Genomic DNA, 20,033 nt, shown 5'->3' on the forward strand with positions numbered 1-20,033 from the left:
TTGCATCATTATATTGCCCACCTGAAACTAACATAACACTCTAAGTTACTATGTTAACTTCAATTAAAAAAAAAAATGAAGGAAAAATAGAACAAGAATTAAGGCAATCTCCCCCACATCATTCGTGGCCCCTCTTTCAAGTGGCATCAGGATAACTGACTGTGGTATTTCCTTACATTTGAGATCTCTCCCAAGTGTCGTCAGAGTTAGGGTTCGTGTCTCCCAAGTGTCTTCAGAGTTAGGGTTCCTGTTGGTGGAATTCAAGCCCGTGCTATAGAAATGCGGCAGAATTATTTTCAGTGGTAAGATCTAGTTAATTCCATTTCTCCTCAGTCAGTCCATCTCCAGAAACTGGAAACACAGGTTCTACCTCTAAGGTAGCCTGCAATGAATCAGGCCAGTGGGATTTTATGGTTCTATGTCCATCATGTCTGGGCACTTCCAGCTGGAGAGACAAACAGCCCTTCAGTGAATTTACAAGGTGGACCGCAAGAACCTTGCAAAGTTCAGGAAACCGCCAGCCACATATGAAATAAGACTCAGGGTGCAGGCTTTCTAAACCCTCCTCTGAAAAACAAAGTGACTAATAGTGAAGGTATTTCTATAAACGCACACAACACATAGTAGGTGTTTAATAAACATCAATTTCTGTCTTCCTTCCTTATCTATTTTAATCCTATCTTAAGACAACACACATTCACAAACTTTTATAGCTGAGTCACATTGTCAGAGAGGTGGAAGGCATGTTTGCACTGCCACTGTGATAAATAATACCGTTGGGGAAAAATTAGGCCATGAAAGATTGGGATTTTTTTTTTTCCTTTTTAATGACCTAATAGTCAACACAGTTGAAATACATGACATATATGGAAAGAGATGATAATTGATAAGAGTTAGTACTTGGAGTTGACAAGTGATTTTTTTTTTCCATTAAATGAAAATCTAAGCTAAGGATGTATGAGGGGTGGGCATAGTTACTTCATTAAAACTAGAGTTAGAAGTCTTGCTTCAAAAAGGAAATTCATTATGCCTTGTTCTCCTTTTCATATTCAAACATGGGAGCCAGGATTGAAATCCTGGATTTTTCGGATGTCTGCATTTTAAAAGATTTTGTTTATGTTAAGGCTTAGGTCACTTTAATAGGTATGTTTTAAGGAAAACATTACCTTTGTGTGACCTCTGGGATTTGAAGGTGAAAACTCAGTCACCGGGAAAAAAAAGCATCCTAGTTGTCATGGATGAAATCTCTAACTTTAAAGACTATTGTGTGTCATCCTGTGACTGTCGTCCTACAGCAGTAAAAAAACAGTTGAACCACAGCTGGGGCAGAGTAGTTCTGATGGATCATGATTCTTAACTAGAGAAACACACACTTGTTAAAAAAAAAAAAAAAAAAAAAAAACACGTTAAAGGAAAATAAACTAGCGGAATTTTATAGAAGCAGCAAAATATTTTCAAGGAACCTTCAGGAAGCAGGTTCTAACCACCCCCCCCCCATTCTTAAATTGTTATTATAAGCTAAGCATTTTACCTCCAGAGGGAAGAATGAATTTGTGCTGGTTATCATATATCAGAATTACACAGGACATCATCTGTTAATGATCATTTATTCCTAGCTACTTGAAGAATAATACCCAGTAATTATAGCAAATGTAAGTCAAATAGTAATAGCATACTTTACATAGTATAGTAATTATAAGTTATGTCCATGCATCTGGGACAAGGGTCTTTTATGCTCAGTATTAAATCTGAGCTGCAATTTATTCATAATACCATGGCTGGGATTGAAGAAAGGAAGCTTGCTTGTAGAAAGGAAACTTGTCTTCCTTTTACATTTCCAATAAGTCATTTGAAGAAAACTGCTCTCTGCATGCCTTGCTAAACCCAATTACCACCAAGACATCATAAACAAATATTCATTGCATTTATAGCTGGTTCTTTATTGCACAATGCAAAACGTATTGTTAAAATTTAAACCATTTAAAGGGAGTAAGCACCCAGATTTCTGCATTCATTTAAAGTTTAATTGAAAAAAAAAAAAACCTCAGGCATGTGTTGAAATATTTTCTTCTTTAGAGACTGCTGCTAAATGAAGAGTCATATAATACTCTCAAGTCCAGCAAAAGTCAGATAAAAATTGGGGCATCTCTGGCTTTGATATTTGGTAACACTGGAATGTATCCATTCGCTTACGTGAAAAGAGACTTATAAATAAAAGTTTTATAAAATGTTAGGATAAAAGGGAACCATTAAAAGTAACAATCACTTGATTCATTAAAAGAAAAAAAAAATTCTTCAAGTCCCTTCAAAATTTGGGCCCTGCCAGTCTCCCAGGCCTAGCCTAGCCAACAATTCCGGCAGGAACAGCTCCAGCCAAAGGGAAAGAATCTCCCTCCAGGCCTTCTGTCCTGCGATGAAATTGCTCTTTTGTAACAGAAACCTACTACTCAGGTTTTAGCTTAAATCCTTCGCCTTAATTCCTCCTCCAAGAAGCCTTCCATGCTCCCCTTCCTGGTCATCTTATATTACTCCCCACCTATGTCCTCTGTTAACATCCTTTCCTTTTCTCTGATTGTCATCTGTATCGTATTTCATTGCAACTGCTTGTTTATTTCTCCGCTAATCTCTTTTCACTAAGGGCGGGTGGGAGCCATCGATCCAGCTCCCCGTCAAATGTCTGGTACCTATCTCAGTGACTGGCACAGAGTATGAGCCCCATAAACATTTGTTTGGTTAATGAATGACCCCAGGCCTAGCTTCTCATCTTGCTGTCCAGCGAAAAGCTTTGGAGATGGGATGGGGAGGGCAACTTCTCCAGCAGGGGCCAAAGAATATCAGGAAGCATCCTGGGGAAAAGTCTACCTTGGCACAATTAAGTTTGATCATTTAATGGGTAAGCAGATTTCTCTCTTTGACCTTTTCTCCATTCTCTATCTCTTTTCTTGTCCGGTTTTACATATTACAGCTTCTCAGAGCCTTTGACCATCCGTTAGTGTTTATTATTAAATTCCACAAAAGGCATTTGCCAAACTTCTTTGCTCATGGAAACTTTTGTTGTGAGAGCATCCACTAAGATAGGACATATGTGGTGCCCAGGGAACACAACTGGAGATCTGTGCTGATTAACCCTTTCTGTGATGTCATATTTAGTGCTCCATCTATAAAATAGGAATAAAAATGACCTGCAATGATCTGATAGGAACAATAAATATGTTATTATGAATCAAAGCATCTACTGATCTCACTGATCTGTTGCATAAGCACTTGGCTGACACCACACAGAGGGAAGGTATTTCTCGACTGAAGAAAGGAAAAAAGATCCACATAGAAACATCTATGTCTGTCATGAATTTAAATTCTTCCAGACTCTCATTTGTTTATCATCAAATAGTATTTATTAAGCACATACTTCATATATCTGTGTTGAATATTTAAGTAAACAATCTTCAAATGAATGCATAAATCAATACATGATGATGATCTTCAACAATTTATGTCCCTCTCAGCGTCTTTAAGACCAAACTTCAACCCAGAAAGTGTAACCAAATGCAGAATGCGCTTGGGAAGCCTTCTACACACCCCCTTCCCAGCTGTATGCCCATTGCACTGATGTGCTCTACTCAGTACAATTCAGGGTAATATTCTGTTGATTGATTTCTTTGTGTTTCATCAAGATTTGTCTTTCTAGAATAACTTCGATATTAGGACAACTGAACCAATATCACCGTGAGTAGCCAACTTCTAGCGTTTGGGGCCGAAGAGAGAGAAGACAGGGCCAGCTGAGCAATGCTGTTATGTCCAGGAATAAAAGGAATAACAACCATAAAATTAACTACAAGCCTATAATATTATTGAGTAATTTTGTAGAATCAAATGACATTCTCATAGTTAATGCTGATATGATGACTTTGTGTTTCACAATATTTCTGTTATCCACGGGGTATGAGGAGACTGGCCAAGGCTGTTAGGAATTTTTTAACCAAAGAATTAGTGCTACTGACTGAATGGCAAGGACACAATAATTTTGATAATTGAGGTGAACTGTATTCAAACTAAAATTTTAGAAAATTGATCTGAAAAAAAGAAAGAAAAGGGGCCGGGGCTTGTCATGAATCTTATACACTGGAATGACCAAAATTAATGAAATGAAACAACATTAAATTAAGTCAAAAGGGTACAGCCAATGCTTTTTATATGGTTAGTTTTAAATTTAGCCTATACTTGACACCAAAACATCGGTTTAAACTAGGGAAAGATTCTAATATACCTATCCAAACCAGCACCATTGTGAGTAGTCAACTTCTAGCATCCTAGGCAGCCCAAGACAGACTCTTCAATTATTAATATAATCTCAAGAGTGGCATCCATCATTGTCACCCATATTCTATGGGTTAGCAGCAAATCACAGACCCTGCTCACACTCAAAGGGAGGGAATCATATGAGCACATGAACACCAGAACCAGGGCTGTGGGGCCACCATAATACCTATATCCACCACAGCCACTAACCACCCGTGAACTGTACACCATCAAGCTACTACTACTAGCAGAAAATGGATTATTTTCATTAGTACCAGCTGGGAAAACCCAAAGGAAAGATTCGAATTGGCCTAGCTAATGTCAGAGGTCCATCACTGGACCAGTCAACTGTAGCCAAAGATGTACAGCCCCCAAGTTATTCAGTAAGACAAGTAGGGCAAATGGTGGATCCCGAGCCATGGGGGATAAGGGTACAGGTTTGCAAATCCTAGTTATTCCAAACTGGGTAGCCACTGTTTTAGAAAACCTGACCCACTATATTGCTTTGTATGTCTTTAGGCCTTGGAAGTCTGGCTTTCCTCACAATTTCAGTCAGACTGAGGGAAGAAATAAAAAAACACCCTGCGGGGCGCCTGGGTGGCTCAGTTGGTTAAGCGTCTGCCTTCAGCTCAGGTCATGATCTCAAGGTCCTCGGATCGATCCCCATTTCAGGCTCTCTGCTCAGCAGGGAGCCTGTTTCTCCCTCTTTTTCTGCCCCTCTCTCCTCCTTCTGCCTCTCCCCTCTGCTCCTGCATGCTCTCTCTTTCTCTCAAATAAATAAATAAAAACTTTTTTAAAAATTAAAAAAAAAGAAACACCTTTTAAGAAACAAAGATGGCCCCAGATACGTCATAGTTTTTAGCCTTAAGATATGGTGGTAAACATTTTAAATCAAACAACATCTGAAATAATTCTTCTGTAGCCAAATAAAATAAAATACTTCAGAGGAGAAGCTCTGGGTATATTCATTTTACTGTTTGCTATAGTTCAACAATATTCACTCTCTTCTTAACAACCTTTTAAGGCTTATCCATACTACAAGGAAATCACGTTGCAGAGGTAAAAAACTAGAATTATAAAAACACTGCTTATTTTTTTTATATTTTCAACCATGTCAGATGCAAAGTGCAAGATTAAAATTCAGAAATATTTTTTATAATATATTTGACCTCCCTGGCCTAACTGAGCCTACATAGAAGTAGATAAATCATACTGTAATTTTAATAAATAGGGGTCAAGAGAAAGTACTCACAAATATAATTAAATTAGAAACCCACCACTTAGAAACCAGTCTAGAAGTTTTTTCTGTACTTGCAAACAGTACCACAATCTTGACCCCTTCATGATTTTTATTTCATAGTATTTATTTTTAGAAATCTAAAGCTATAGAAGTTCTCTTCCTAATCTCAATATTTTCAGTTTCCACATATAACATATGAAAACCACTAAAACACAATCTCACCGAGCTTTTAATGATGACAGGAAATGCTCCCACCACAGCACGTTCAAAAATTAAGAAGGCATTGGATCATTTGATAAAGAAGCACAAAAATATATAGATTCTGTGATGCAAACTTTAAGGGATAGTATAAAATAAGGACAGTGAAGAATTTCCAGAAATGCTGTTTTTGTTTGTTTGGGATGTCAAACCAGGAAAGTAAATTGCCAAATAAGAACAGAAACATAAATTAGTTCACGAGACAGCTAAGACATCTTTATAGAAAGAGAAAATTGATGGATCCAGCCTCGGAGCCTAGAGGTGGAGTTAAAGGGCACGAACTTCCCTTCTATCAAGCAATCCTTGAAGCCAATGAAAAATAACGTCTCTAAAAAATGTCACTTTTCAGGATATCCCTTTTTATATGCATTTGCCAAGCAGAGGTGAAGTGGAAGGGCAGCCCTTTATTGGGGAATCCAGTCTATCAGAGAAAATGAGACATCCTGGAGCCAGGATCTCAAATATTACCATGATGGACCCAACCCCTAAGGTTTCCATGTTGACAGGGTCCTAGAGTTAACACTGGGTTTGGGTAGAGTTTTTTTCTGTTTTTGTTTTTGGTGGGGGAGGGAGCTGTTTTTGCTGAGATCTTAAAAACAAGCCATGTTCTGAATAAGGTTACTCCCAGGAACATTTATCTTTATTGATTTAAGCAAATTCTAAACATCTTTATGACATGCACAGGCATAAATTCTGAGATTATGGAGGTAGCAGGCAGCTTAAAAACCAGTACTTTGGGGAAAACCAAAACAATCTTCTGATTTGTGTGTTGTGAACAGGCAGTTTTTGCTGACTTCATGAAGGCCATGTCATCACAGAGAGATCTTGACAAACTTGGGGTACATGCAACTTCAAACACTTCCTGATCCCCAGTTTCCCAAATGCTATGAAGTTGATTACAGTCATCTTTTAAAACATGAATATGTGATGCTTTATCGTTTCATAAGATATGTACACGCTACGATGGTGATGTTGGTGATAAGTACTCCCAACTCCTGACTACCTTGTAAGGAGGAGGCATGGGAAAGTGGTGATGGACGCAGACCCATTAACGAAATCTGGCTGGGAAATAACCCTGATATAAGTCTTTGTTTTCTTCTGTAAAATGAATCTAAAGATAATACCTACCAGCTGTGGGCATTATCTGAAATAATGTGTATAAAGTGCCTAACCCATAGGAAAACTCAACAAGATGCTTATGATTATTACTGCGCCGCAGGTATTATTTGACTAGAAATGTTTCATTTTTGTCTCATTTTGTTGCCCCAGATCAACTCATTCTCTTCCCAGACCTAGGAGACAGACTCAGCAGGGGTCAGGCACTGGCAGAAGTTTCCATGGACAACAATGGCAGAACCAAAATTTAAACTCCAGTCTGTGTACCTTCAACGAGTTGTCTCCACCTCAGCAAGGTGGGAAGAGGACTACAGTTTTGTTGTTTCCCTGAAGACCAAAAATAGGGTATTCCAAAGAAAAGGAGGCAAGGAATCCCCCAGGGCTCTCTTGAAAGACTGTCTTAAAGCTAAGCCTGATTCCTGCATCTAGCAGAGAAAATTCTGACCAGTGAAAGGACTTCCTTTCTAGCCTCTTTAACATGACCTGCTTTTTCCTAGGAAATTTAATTATGCATCTGTTTGTTCATTCATTCAACAATTGTTAAGTATCTATTATGTACTCAACCTGGACTCCACTCCATGCAGATGCCACCGAATGGAGGAGGGTGACTTGTATATTAACTAAAGGCATAAATGGCCAAATTGATGTGAGAAACAGAGAAGCTTTGAAAGAACTGTAATTAAATCAAGTTAGGAAGCAGAGGAGCAGTTCATTTAGAGAGATGAGCGCCATCAGATGAATTCTTTGGACAAGTCAGTCAGTGGACGAAAAATTCAAGACCCATGAGGGAAATCATGACAGAAATTCAAACAGAATTTCTCAGCCTGGATCATCAGTTAGAAATGCAAAGAAAAAAGTGATGGATTATTTAAAGAAATATCTCCTTCTCAAAGTCTAATGCAACACTGGTTTACTAGTCAATAAATTGGCAAGACCATACCCTTAAAAATGGGTGCGATTCCACACACAAAAATAGACTCCAAATGGTTGAAAGACCTCAGTGTGAGACAGGAGTTCATCAACATCCTAAAGGAGAACACAGGCAGCAACCTCTTTGACCTCAGCCACAGCAACTTCTTCCTAGAAACATCGCCAAAGGCAAGGGAAGCAAGGGCAAAAATGAACTATTGGGACTTCATCAAGATAAAAAGCTTTTGCAAAGCAAAGGAAACAGTCAACAAAACCAAAAGACAACCAACAGAATGGGAGAAGACATTTGCAAATGACATATCAGATAAAGGGCTAGTATCCAAAATCTATAAAGAACTCATCAAACTCAACACCCAAAGAACAAAGAATCCAATCAAGAAATGGGCAGAAGACATGAACAGACATTTTTCCAAAGAAGACATCCAAATGGCCAACAGACACATGAAAAAGTGCTCAATATCGCTCAGCATCAGGGAAATCCAAATCAAAACCTCAATGAGATACCACCTCACACCAGTTAGAATGGCTAAAATTAACAAGTCAGGAAATGACAGATGTTGGCGGGGATGCAGAGAAAGGGGAACCCTCCTACACTGTTGGTGGGAATGCAAGCTGGTGCAGCCACTCTGGAAAACTGTATGGAGGTTCCTCAGAAAGTTGAAAATAGAGCTACCATATGATCCAGCAATTGCACTACTGGGTATTTACCCCAAAGATACAAAAGTAGGGATCCAAAGGGGTACGTGCACCCCGATGTTTATAGCAGCAATGTCCACAATAGCCAAACTGTGGAAAGAGCCAAGATGTCCATCGACAGATGACTGGATAAAGAAGATGTGGTATATATACACAATGGAATATTATGCAGCCATCAAAAGGAATGAGATCTTGCCATTTGCAACGACGTGGATGGAACTGGAGGGTATTATGTTGAGTGAAATAAGTCAAACAGAGAAAGACATGTATCATATAATCTCACTGATATGAGGAATTCTTAATCACAGGAAACAAACTGAGTGTTGTTGGAGTGGGGGGTGGGGTGGGAGGGATGGGCTGACTGGGTGATAGACACTGGGGAGGGTATGTGCTCTGGTAAACGCTGTGAATTGTGCAAGACTGTTGAATCTCGGATCTGTACCTCTGAAACAAATAATACAATATATGTTAAGAAAAAAAAAAAGAAGAAGAAGGTAGCGGGAGGGGAAGAATGAAGTGGGGGAAATCGGAGGGGTAGACAAACCATGAGAGACGATGGACTCTGAAAAACAAACAGGGTTCTAGAGGGGCGGGGGGTGGGAGGATGGGTTAGCCTGGTGGTGGGTATTGAGGAGGGCACATTCTGCATGGAGCACTGGGTGTTATGCACAAACAATGAATCATGGAACACTTCATCTAAAACTAATGATGTAATGTATGGGGATTAACATAAGAATAAAAATAAATAAATAAATAAATAAGAAATCATTTTCAAAATCAAGAAAAAAAAATGGGTGCGATTGCTCTACCAGGTGGAAAAAGATCAATTATAGTTACAGAATCCGAAGTCTGTTCCTAAAATCTTAAATATATATGCATCTGTTGTATTTTGAGATGAGAGGATTGCATTTCTCTCAGCACACGAGGTACTATATATTCTAGCTATTGGACAATCATCAGTGTGGATATTGAATTGTACTGATTTATAATCTTTAGCTCTATTTTGGTGTAGCACATTTTCCCAATAGATATGCATTGTGACCGGTTGTACAAGAGTCATCCATTAGTCATGATAACAAACTATAAGGCTATACCCGAAAATCTGGCTCTCCCCTTTACCTTCTCATTTTCCAGCAGCCCTGTTGCTGCAAACTCTCAACTAATTCCTCAAGCCAGGACATCTGTGGATTTTCCACTGAGTTGTAACCGCTGAACATGATGCAGACCGGGGACTGCCAACAGTCTCAAAGCTGTAGGAAAAGGAAACTCACACCACATGGCTCCCTTCTCCCGGAATCAACTTGCCTCCTGGATCTGCCTGCTTTGGGCTTCCTTCCAATGCCCTCCCATAGTAATTTTTTTTATGTTTTATCCAGAGTACATAGTTATCGGCAACAAGGGTAATCCAATTGGAGCTTACTTGACTATAAACAAAAGCAGAACTCCAGGCTTGAGGGTCATAAAGTCAAAATTGCACTTATTAGTATCATTTTTCAAGAAGCACTTTGAGACTATCAAAGTGAAGCCTCCCTCAGTATCTTCTTTTTTTACTGAAATAAGAAAATCTTCATCTCCTGCAGAGAATTTCCATACAAAGTTCACAGATCTTCAATACTAGAGAGTCATTTTGCAATTTCAGAACGATTTGTTTTAAAAACCCGATTCCTAACAACTTTGGGTGGCAATCGCTTTGGCTAATGTAGGCACTGTGAAAGAGTATTAAGCCACATCTGTTGCAAATATCTTGCAAAGATAAACCAGAATTCAGGGAGTTCCAATCATCTCATTTGCCTAATATGTTTACCAGTAAAGGCGAAGAAGTTGACTATACAGAAATAGCGATCTGTAGGTCTTGAGAGAATGAAACATGCTTATACTTGTGTACTTCATAGAGTTCATAATCTAAGATTGACATGTTTGAGTTTGAGATTAAGAATTGGAAGATAATCACTCCTCGGCCTTTTGGCTAAGATGAAGTTCTTATGAGTTTAATATCTGATACATCCTCTAGTCAAGGAAAATATATTAAATGGATTTTTGGAGCAGGGAGATGGAAGAGGAGCCTGCTCCGTCCACACCATGCATGGACCTGGTATTGCAGGACTTCCAGGAATGTGGCACCTCCCTCAGGGGCAACAATAGTGGTGCAAATGGCAGGCTGAGTCTGGCTTTTGAAGTCATCCCACGGACCTATGTGCAGAGGAGATCTAGTGGCTTGCTTCTTATCCTGCAGCAGGAGCCAGGCAGGAAGCCAAGTAGCCAGGCTCTAGCGTCCCTGGCCTGAGCAGCTAAGGCTTACCTTCCACGTGGGATAGCTGACCTGTATGCGTGTGGCCATCAGGACCAGCCTTGCCACACTCCATCCACCCCAGGAAAGTCCCAGCCTCCGTCTCTTCTCTGTGTCACAGCCCCCTGCCCCAACCACCACTAAAAAAGAAAGAAAAAAGAGAATTGGAAGATATTGGATAGCAGATGACAGAGGACAAAACAGTTAAACATATGGGTCAGGCCATGCTTTTGTTGCTAGTTTAAGAGACTTCAACCAGTCTCAGTTTAGACTTCTGTTAGTTATTGTAGTATCTAGTATAGGATCATAACATCTAGAAATTTGCCATGGATCTTACCAGAAATATGACCCAGTAAATAAAATTGTATCTCTTTTTGTGAAACAAACTTACCTTTAATTCCTCCTCATCATTCACAAAGCCCTAGGACAACAATGTATATTGTTTATGAAATTAGACTTAAATATTGTATTTATCGCTACAAATAGATCTGTGGTCTAATATAGACACACTAGTATTGTTTGTGCAAGAGATACATTGAAACACCCATTTCTACCTCTTAAGCAATGGGAACTGGCATTTGAGAAACTTTAAAATTAAAAGTTAATGAATCAGGGGCGCCTGGGTGGTTCAGTTGGTTGAGCGTCCAATTCTTGATTTCTGCTCAGGTCATGATCTCAGGGTCCTGGGATCAACCTCCATGTTGGGCTCCACACTCAGTGGGGAGTCTATTTGAAGATTCTTTTTCCCTCTCCCTCTGCCCCTCCCTTACATGCACACACGCGTACTCTGTCTCAAAAAAAAAAAAGTTAATCCGATTAAAATACTCGAAGTATTTTAAAAGATAAAATGAATTCCAAGCCAGTAAGATTAGATGGGAAATGGAGTGCATCCATTAATTCGCCTATAGGGAGAGGGTGGAGACAGAAAGTTACCACCTGGCTCCTGAACCAGAGGAAAAGGAATCACAAAAGCAAACCTTAGCAATATCCATTCAAACAGGACAAGCTTTTCAGCAAAGAAAAGTTAGGATTTAATTTCAGGAAAGACTGTATTTTAAAAAGCTCACTTTGTCAGCCCAAGGCCATAACTAGTAAGATCATCCTGTTGCCAGGTACATCCCTACTGTAAAGATGGGTCTATCAGAAAATCTCATTCAGCCATTCACTCATTCATTTATTTAACTAGCTTCTACTGAGTGCCAACAAAATGCTGACACAGGGCAAGAGTCCGATAGAATGATGAAAAGCTAAACAGACGGGACTCACATTCATTAGCTTTCACTGTAATACGAAGGATAAGCAATAATTGAATATTCACAGCTAGAATATAATGACAAATAGTGATAAGTTCTGTAAAGGAAATGTTTAGGAGATTATAAAAAACACTAAGAAATGGGATCAGGGAGGTTTGGACACACACCCCAAGATCATACTATCCTAAATTGATGTGCTGGGATGTGATCCCAGGCATTCTGATCCCAGAACCCACCTTTCTAAATTACATAATAAGTCAGCAAAACAAACATGCAGAGAATACAACTTTAATCTGTTTTTAGATAAATCTTTTATTTTCAAATGAATCCTTGCTACCAGGCCAGCTCTTAAAGAGTCGCCTACTCTTTGTTCCTTTACCCTCACCATTCATTTACATTTTCCTTCCCCCAAACAAATCTTGAAATCCAGGATAAGACTCTCTGGCTCTGGCCACACCAGTTCATGACCTGGCTCACCACTAAAACATAGAAAGTCCATATTGAAGGGCTCAGTCAGAGCATTTCCTCTATAATGGTTTTATCTCTGTGTTCTGATACCAACATTATAAAGGCTAGGGGAAGGCCCATTGTACATGGGAAATCAGCAAAAACAGTGTATTCCAAAAAAATGCAACAAAATCCACTGCTTCTCATTCCATGTGTAGAATTTTGATACTAAAATAATTCTTTGAAAAACTCAAAGGGAAAGCAGCCCATTAAGTTTCTAAAAAAAGAACAGTCCTTTCTAGATTGACTGAAGTCTGATGTATGACAAGCTTCATTTCAAACATGCTTTAAAAACATGATGTAACTCGGACAAGTCAGACTTTGTAACTTGGCAGAGGCAAAGTTTTTGAAATGTATTTATGTATGTGTTGGGTGTAAACTGTTACTGTACTGGAAAACTTCTTGAAAGGGATTTTTATAAGTCTCATCTTGTCTCTCTCAAGTGGCTGTTAAAAATAGAGAGTTTATTGGCAACTGTTTTTCCTTGTGTTAGAGAAGGATTAACTTAATCCTGGTGAAATATCTTAACACTTCACTATATTCAATTTTATACAACTAGCTTTCATTACACATAATACTAAAATAACTGCACATATCCTAAGTGATTCAAAAGTTACACGTTTGTCAAGTTTGTTTTTACAGACCCATGAAACTTAAGCACTATTCTCTAAGTGAAGTAACTTTTTGTCTTCCTACCTACACCTGAATTATTTTAATTTTGGAGTAAGGTTTATTTCTTTTTTTTTTTTTTCTGTAAAATGTTAGAGGCTTCCTCTGTGTATTTAACACAGCATGATAGAATGTGTCAAGCAAGCATTGTGATCTTCACTACAGTGCCCAATTTATAAAGCTATTTGAGATCCTCCTTTTTAAAATAACCCCATTTAGATTTAGGACATTTGTGTTACATACTAGAGCTGTTCTCCTTTCCAATTATAAGAAGTCCAAATGTGACATTTTCCCCCCCTACTCCCACATTTTGGACCAGTCCAAAGCTAAGTTAAATGGGCAAAATATGTCCTCATTCCCCATCAATACATTTAGCTTCCTTTTTCCCCCCTTCTCTGGTGTTTCCTCTGCTTTTTCCTCCTCATTTAAAAATATCTACTGCCCTTCCAGGAACAAAACCCGATATCAAGAAATAATCTGCCTTTGTTTCTGATAGGACAACTTGCATTTCCTCTCATAGGAGTATTTGTCTTCCAAACCTTATCTCTACTCTTCAAATGAAAGAAAGTGTACTTATTAAAGAATTTCAGAGTTGGGCGCCTGGGTGGCTCAGTTGGTTAAGGGACTGCCTTCAGTTCAGTTCATGATCCCAAGATCCTGGGATCAAGCCCTGCATTGGGCTCCCTGCTCAGCAGGGAGTCTGCTTCTCCCTCTGACCCTCCCCCATCTCATGCTCTCTCTCTATCTCATTCTCTCTCAAGTAAATAAATAAATAAAATCTTAAAAAAAAAAAAGAATTTCAGAGTTATTTCTCGCTCATGTGAAGGCATGCACCTTGTAGCCATATGATCTGGACCATGGAGCATCCAAGGTCAGTGACAGGTAAAGAGAGACATGGCAGAATCCCACTGGCTCTTTCTCGCCCCAGAGTCATTTCTTCCTCTCCCGGTGCACTGACCAGCACAAGTCAGGTGCCTCGACCCAGTTACCAGGGAAGTTATGAAATGTGGGTGGCATGTGGTTTTTGGCTGAGCAAAAATGATCTTGGCTTCTTTGGGTACCCTTTGCTCCCTTATTCCCACACAGAAAACACACCCATCTCCCCCTGGTAGATAACCCCAAATCCTGGCCAGTCCCTGCACGTGACTCAAAGTCTAGAAAATGCTCATTGGTGTCTTCATCAAAATTAGATAGGACTCTTTTTGATCTGGAGATGTATGAATGGAACTGGTTTTGTCCCACACATTTCCCCCCACATACTCACACCCAAAAAGCCACAGTGATATGATGACAGGAGAACCCCGAAGGACAGTCCCATTCAGAAGGAGGAAGACCAGAAAGCAGAGAGCAGCCATGATCCACGGCACCTCTGACATGCTGCCTGAAGAGCCAAGAGGGCCGCCACCATGAGGCCTGAAAGTGCAGTCAATTCTATCCCTTGCTGCATCCCAGCTACCTCTGGGGCTTCTTTCTTGTCCATTTTCCAACTTGGCCACATAGGAAGCGACCTTGAGAGGACAGGCCCCCTTGGAGGACTGCTCAGCTTTTCAGCTCAGTTCCAGCTTCGGGGATTTTGATGACACAAGAGTTGATTGCAGTGTATTTTTTTTCCATGCTCACTTTCATTGACACTTCATTTCTCTCCAAGACTAAGTTGGTTCCTGATCTTTGTCTGGAAGCATGTCTCCTCTAGAAAAGGAGAGTTGGTGAACAGTGACTGTCTGTCACCGTGAGGCATAAATTAAAATCCTTCCAATAGTCCTAAGATGGAAGTGTTGCCACTTTGACCTTTTTCAGATGGAGAACGTGGGAAGATATTTTGCCTCAAAACAGGCAAGTAGGTAATGCTAACTTTGCCAATATGACATTATTTGGGGCCAATTGATGTGCCCAATTGGTCTGACTGAGGCAAGCCTGGAGACAATAGTACATAAAATTTGAAAATTGGACTTTTTCCAAGAAATCCAAGACTTGGGGTCACTACACCAAGGTTGTACATACGATCTTTGTTTCTTTCACTCCACATGCATTAAGCTTTTGGTTAGTTGTTTGCTTTTAAACTAATTGCTAAGATGTTATGTTTGGTCAGACCGGTGCCTGTCTCTGTGTTCACCAAGAGAGACTGGATACCACTTATTTGCACTTAAAATCTCGAATTGTGCAATTGGAACTTAGTAAGTACCTTTTGCTGATTGTAGGAAACCTAACATTTTTTTTTAAACCATGTTATTCCTTTTTTGTCCCTTTGGCTTCATCTGCACGGCACATTTGGATGTGGCAAATATCTGCTTTCTGATTTCTCAACATGAGTTTTAAACAGCTCATGCTGTGGGGACTGACATTTCCAGGTCACACTCAGAAGACATAGCCAAGGCTTTTGGTCATGTCTAATTCTACTTTGTACGTGTGCTTCCTTTCCTCAGAGCATAATTTTGTCTTAGACATGAATTACATTAAAGACACCTCAGAAGCACTGACTTAAAAACTGCCCTGCCAACCATCTTGGGGGGATTTGGTTATATCTCTGAATTGTTTAACCGAAATCTCCACTTGATTCCAGTGAGTTTTAAAGTCATATGACCCTTGGAAAAGTGGACCCTTCCTTTCCTTTTCTTCTTCCTCTCCTTATTTTTTTTTTAATGTGATTGATACTGAAGATCTCAGAACATTTCCGAATGTAGATTGTCTCTGACCTGGGAGCCACCCTCACATAAATGGTGGCAGGGCCAGGATTAGGACCAGGGCAGCCGAGAACTCCCCTGAAGCACCCGATTTAAAAGGATGCCCAAAATAGTCAGTAATCAAGATTAGCAATATTTAAATGCAGTATATTAAAAAATAAAAATGAATGCAAATAGTCCCCGATGAACAAAATATCACATTTTAGAATGAAGACACGTGGTGGTTTGCTTTATTCTCCTGCACTCTTGTGTGAAGGGAGCAGTGTTTTCCAGTTGGCCCTGGATGTGCAGTCAGAGGCCACGATGTTCCTAGTGGTGGTTTTATAAAAGGTGACAAATGGCAGAGAGATAGGGCAGCGCCGGGCTTTCTATGTAGCCATGATGTTTTACTGTAGAGCTTGTGTTACTGTTTCTACTTGGTTCCAATTATGAGGGGGATTTTGACAAAGGTGTAAAGGCGATGCACATTTTCCCTTCTCCTCGGGCTCGGGGATGGCTTGGCCCGCACTGAACCACTGCTTGTGCATTTAGTCCCCACCCCATCTTCAGCTTCTCCGGCTTCCAAAGTGTCCAGATGTTGCTCCGCATCTAACTTTCAGCTCCTTTCAGGCAAGGGTCAGGCGACTCCACGCTGTGGAAGCAGAAACGCTTAGCAAGGACTCCAAAGAATCTAGAACCTGGGATCAGAAAAATTCACAGCTAAAGCCTTATCAAAAGGAGTGATTGTAGTGAAATTCAGCGTTACTGAATTTCCATTTCTAGTTCAGCATATCCACATCCTAAACTCCTTCGGGCCACACTGGAGAGCTGCGTTCCATTGATCCCATTGCTTCTCTGGGACCGAGTGCTCCTGGTGGGGTCCTCCCCACTGACTTACAGATGAGCTGTAAGGGAGCAGCTGTGTCCCTTGAAGGCTAGCCGAGCTTATTTAAGAAAACTGTCTGCTTGATGCCAACACAATCGAAAAAAATGCAAATAAGGAGATAAGGAAATAAATAAAAACCAATCAAATAGAGGTCTGATCTACTGAGCAAAATTTTAAAAAGCTAGTTAGATTTTGTATGTTGATCAGCTGTTTGGATATATCCATCACCAATTATTCTTCTTTAACAGAATGTATAAACCGTCTGTTGTTTAAGGATGCGTGGAGCTGTTCTTTTTCAGTGTTTCTCTTTGGTACATTTGCATTGGCAATCTGCAAAATTCTCAGACTTCATCCTTTTTTGGAGCCTTCTACTTAGGTAGATTTCATAAATGATTATTATTTTTTTTTTTTTCATTTCGGGAAAAAAGGTGCTTGCATACCCAGGGGTCTCGTTCATTCTTCCCAGTTCACTTAATGCGTATCTATCAAAATAAAGGAGCATGCAGTGAAATATTTTTCTACTACTCTGCAAAACCCCTGATAAAGAGAAATGTTCACAGTAAATCTATACCTTTGTTTCACACATCATTTGGGTGGCTATTGGTGAAGATAATTATTTAGTAGTAACATATGTTACCAGAGACCGGTTCAGTAGCTCCTTCACCAGAACAAGCCCCATTTCCAGAGCATACCCTTTCCTCAAGGAGGACGCTGTGAGACACTAAAGAATCATAGTAATTGACCTGGGTCTATACATCAAGTCTAAATAGACACAGAGTAAATTGCATAGCATTTGGTAAAACAAGCTACTCACTGTTCTTCTTTCAACCCATAATGACTGTAATTCAATTAGGCTTATTGCCTCTTATTCAATATGATACTACTGTAAAATTGTTCTTTTGCAATCCAAACTTTAGAGTTAAAGAGCCTGCTTTTCTTCTTAAAGCACACAGGCTCTCTTGCATTGGAACAGGATTTCATTATATTTAAAAACTTTTTCCACTGTTTACTTTATCACTGAGGTCAGATAAAGGAACCAGAGTCAAAATTAGTCTCTTGCTCTGGGATGGGGAAAGTGAATAGAGAGAAACCCCAGTGGAAATAAATGGGGGATTTATTTGTATTTCCATAGTGTCGAAATTACAGGAACATTAGTGACGTTAGAAGAAAAAGCATGGGGGAAGGGGGATTTCTATACTTTTATTATTGTTATCAGTATTATTCCTAAAAGACACTACAAATAATCTGGGATATTTTGCACAGTTACTTATGAATCATAAGTATTTTCAATCAATTTCAAAAATTTTCTTTTTTTTTTAAGATTTTATTTATTTATTTGAGAGAGAGAATGAGATAGAGTATGAGGGGGGGAGGGTCAGAGGGAGAAGCAGACCCCCAGCTGAGCAGGAAGCCTGATGTGGGACTCGATCCTGGGTCTCCAGGATCATGACCTGAGCCGAAGGCAGTCGCTTAACCAACTGAGCCACCCAGGCGCCCAAATTTTCACCATATAATAGAATATTTCCCAGGCTGAGCCTACCAAAAGGAATTTATAAATAGTTTTCTTTATCTAACCATGAAAAATGCCTGGCTATAAAGTTGATTTTCAGATTTAAAAGTTTTGTTTACAAGTTCGAGGAATTTTCATGCAACCTTAAAAAATAATCCAATCTGAATAGAGATGAACTAGAGAATAGACTTGAGTTATTATCTCTGTGACAAGTTACTAAAACTCTCTGTCTTGTAAGTCAAAGAGTATTTTGGGGGGGAGTAAATGAGTTAGTATATGCACAGTACTTAGAAATATCCCTGGTGTGTTCCAAGCCTCAAAACAAAAACACAGCTACTTCACTCGTATCAGCATCATTATTATTATGTGAAATAACATGGAACTTATGATGATATTGGATTCTTTTAAATGAATCTAGTGAAACCATGATACAATTTAACACATGATTATGTAGCTAAGCCTCTGAGTAGGAATGGTCTGCCTGTGAGTTTCCCATAGATACAGACTACTGCTCCTTCTACCAACCAATTGAAGCTCTGTGAATGCTATTTGTACTTTCCTAACTTACAGTTATACCCTTTTGTACACACACACACGCACACACACACACACACGTACCCCCAACTAATTTACATAATCTGGGGAAGGAAGGGTGATGACTTGTACCACTTCTACCCCTTAGAGTGCACAGCACCCATGAGAAGCTTACGAAATACTTTATTAAGTTTTGATTTAACTACATTGGGGCCAACTCCATTAGTCCATATAACTATAGGATCCAGATATTCAGATCTAGATCTAAATTAATACAAAATGTTTAGAATATTAAAAAATATCTGTTATAAACTATTGTTTTTCTTCCTACATTGCTTAGAAAATGTCCAAATGCCCCTTGTGTTACTACTATTCCTGTGCAGTGAAAGCTAAAACTTGTTATTTTGTTCAAATGTTCAGATGTTCATATGACTTGGATTTCTCTAATATTGTATCTGGTTGACTTAGCTCAAGGTCACTTATCCTGAAATCACATGAAGTCATACAGATGGAATTTATACTGAACAAAAAAGCTCAGTTGTAACTTTCCCTTGACATTTGCACTTTGTATACAAGCATCTTTTAGATTTACCATCATGGCGAAAATCAATCAATTTCACCTTGTCAAGTTCCTTCGCATGTCAGACGTCTTGTTAAAAGTGATAAATTCAATTAGTTTGTTGAATTTATGAATGTCAATCAATTTGACATGTTTCTTTTTCTTCACCACAGTAAATAAACTAACCAGTTTTCTTTTCTACCCTTCCCCTCAGCTCCCCACCAACCAGGCATAGCATCCACTTTGGAAAAACTTGGGTTCAGCGTATTCATTTACCAATCACTAGCTCTGTTCCCTGAAATGTCTCCTAGGTCCTGCTTCACAGGCTGGTTATCAGTATTAAATAAGAAACGGAATGTCAACCACAGAGCACAGTGCCAAGCACACTGTAGGACCAAGTGATCAAGAAAAAAGGTTGCTTTGAGGTCACAACTTAGGTTGTGGGTAGTTTTGGAGGTGGTGGTGACGGTGGTGAACACAAGGACAAAGATCAGACTGGTTACAGGTCTAGGAAGAATGGCAATGACAGAACATAATATAGAGAAATCCAAAGAATTTTTTTTATGATTTCATTTATTTATTTGACAGAGAGGGAGAGAGAGCATGAGCAGGGAGAGGGGCAGAGGGAG

General features: G+C 39.4%; 1 pseudogene; it reads left to right on the forward strand.

The window, feature by feature from the left end:
- Positions 1 to 10,485: 10,485 nt before the first annotated feature.
- Positions 10,486 to 10,665, forward strand: LOC123845179 (U2 spliceosomal RNA; annotated as a pseudogene).
- The last annotated feature ends 9,368 nt before the right edge of the window (positions 10,666 to 20,033 follow it).

The sequence above is a fragment of the Mirounga angustirostris genome, unplaced genomic scaffold (assembly GCF_029215605.1).
Source record: "Mirounga angustirostris isolate CCGP_5_RB_7025 unplaced genomic scaffold, mMirAng1.0.hap1 SCAF_5, whole genome shotgun sequence".
NCBI classification, from domain to species: Eukaryota; Metazoa; Chordata; class Mammalia; order Carnivora; family Phocidae; genus Mirounga; species Mirounga angustirostris.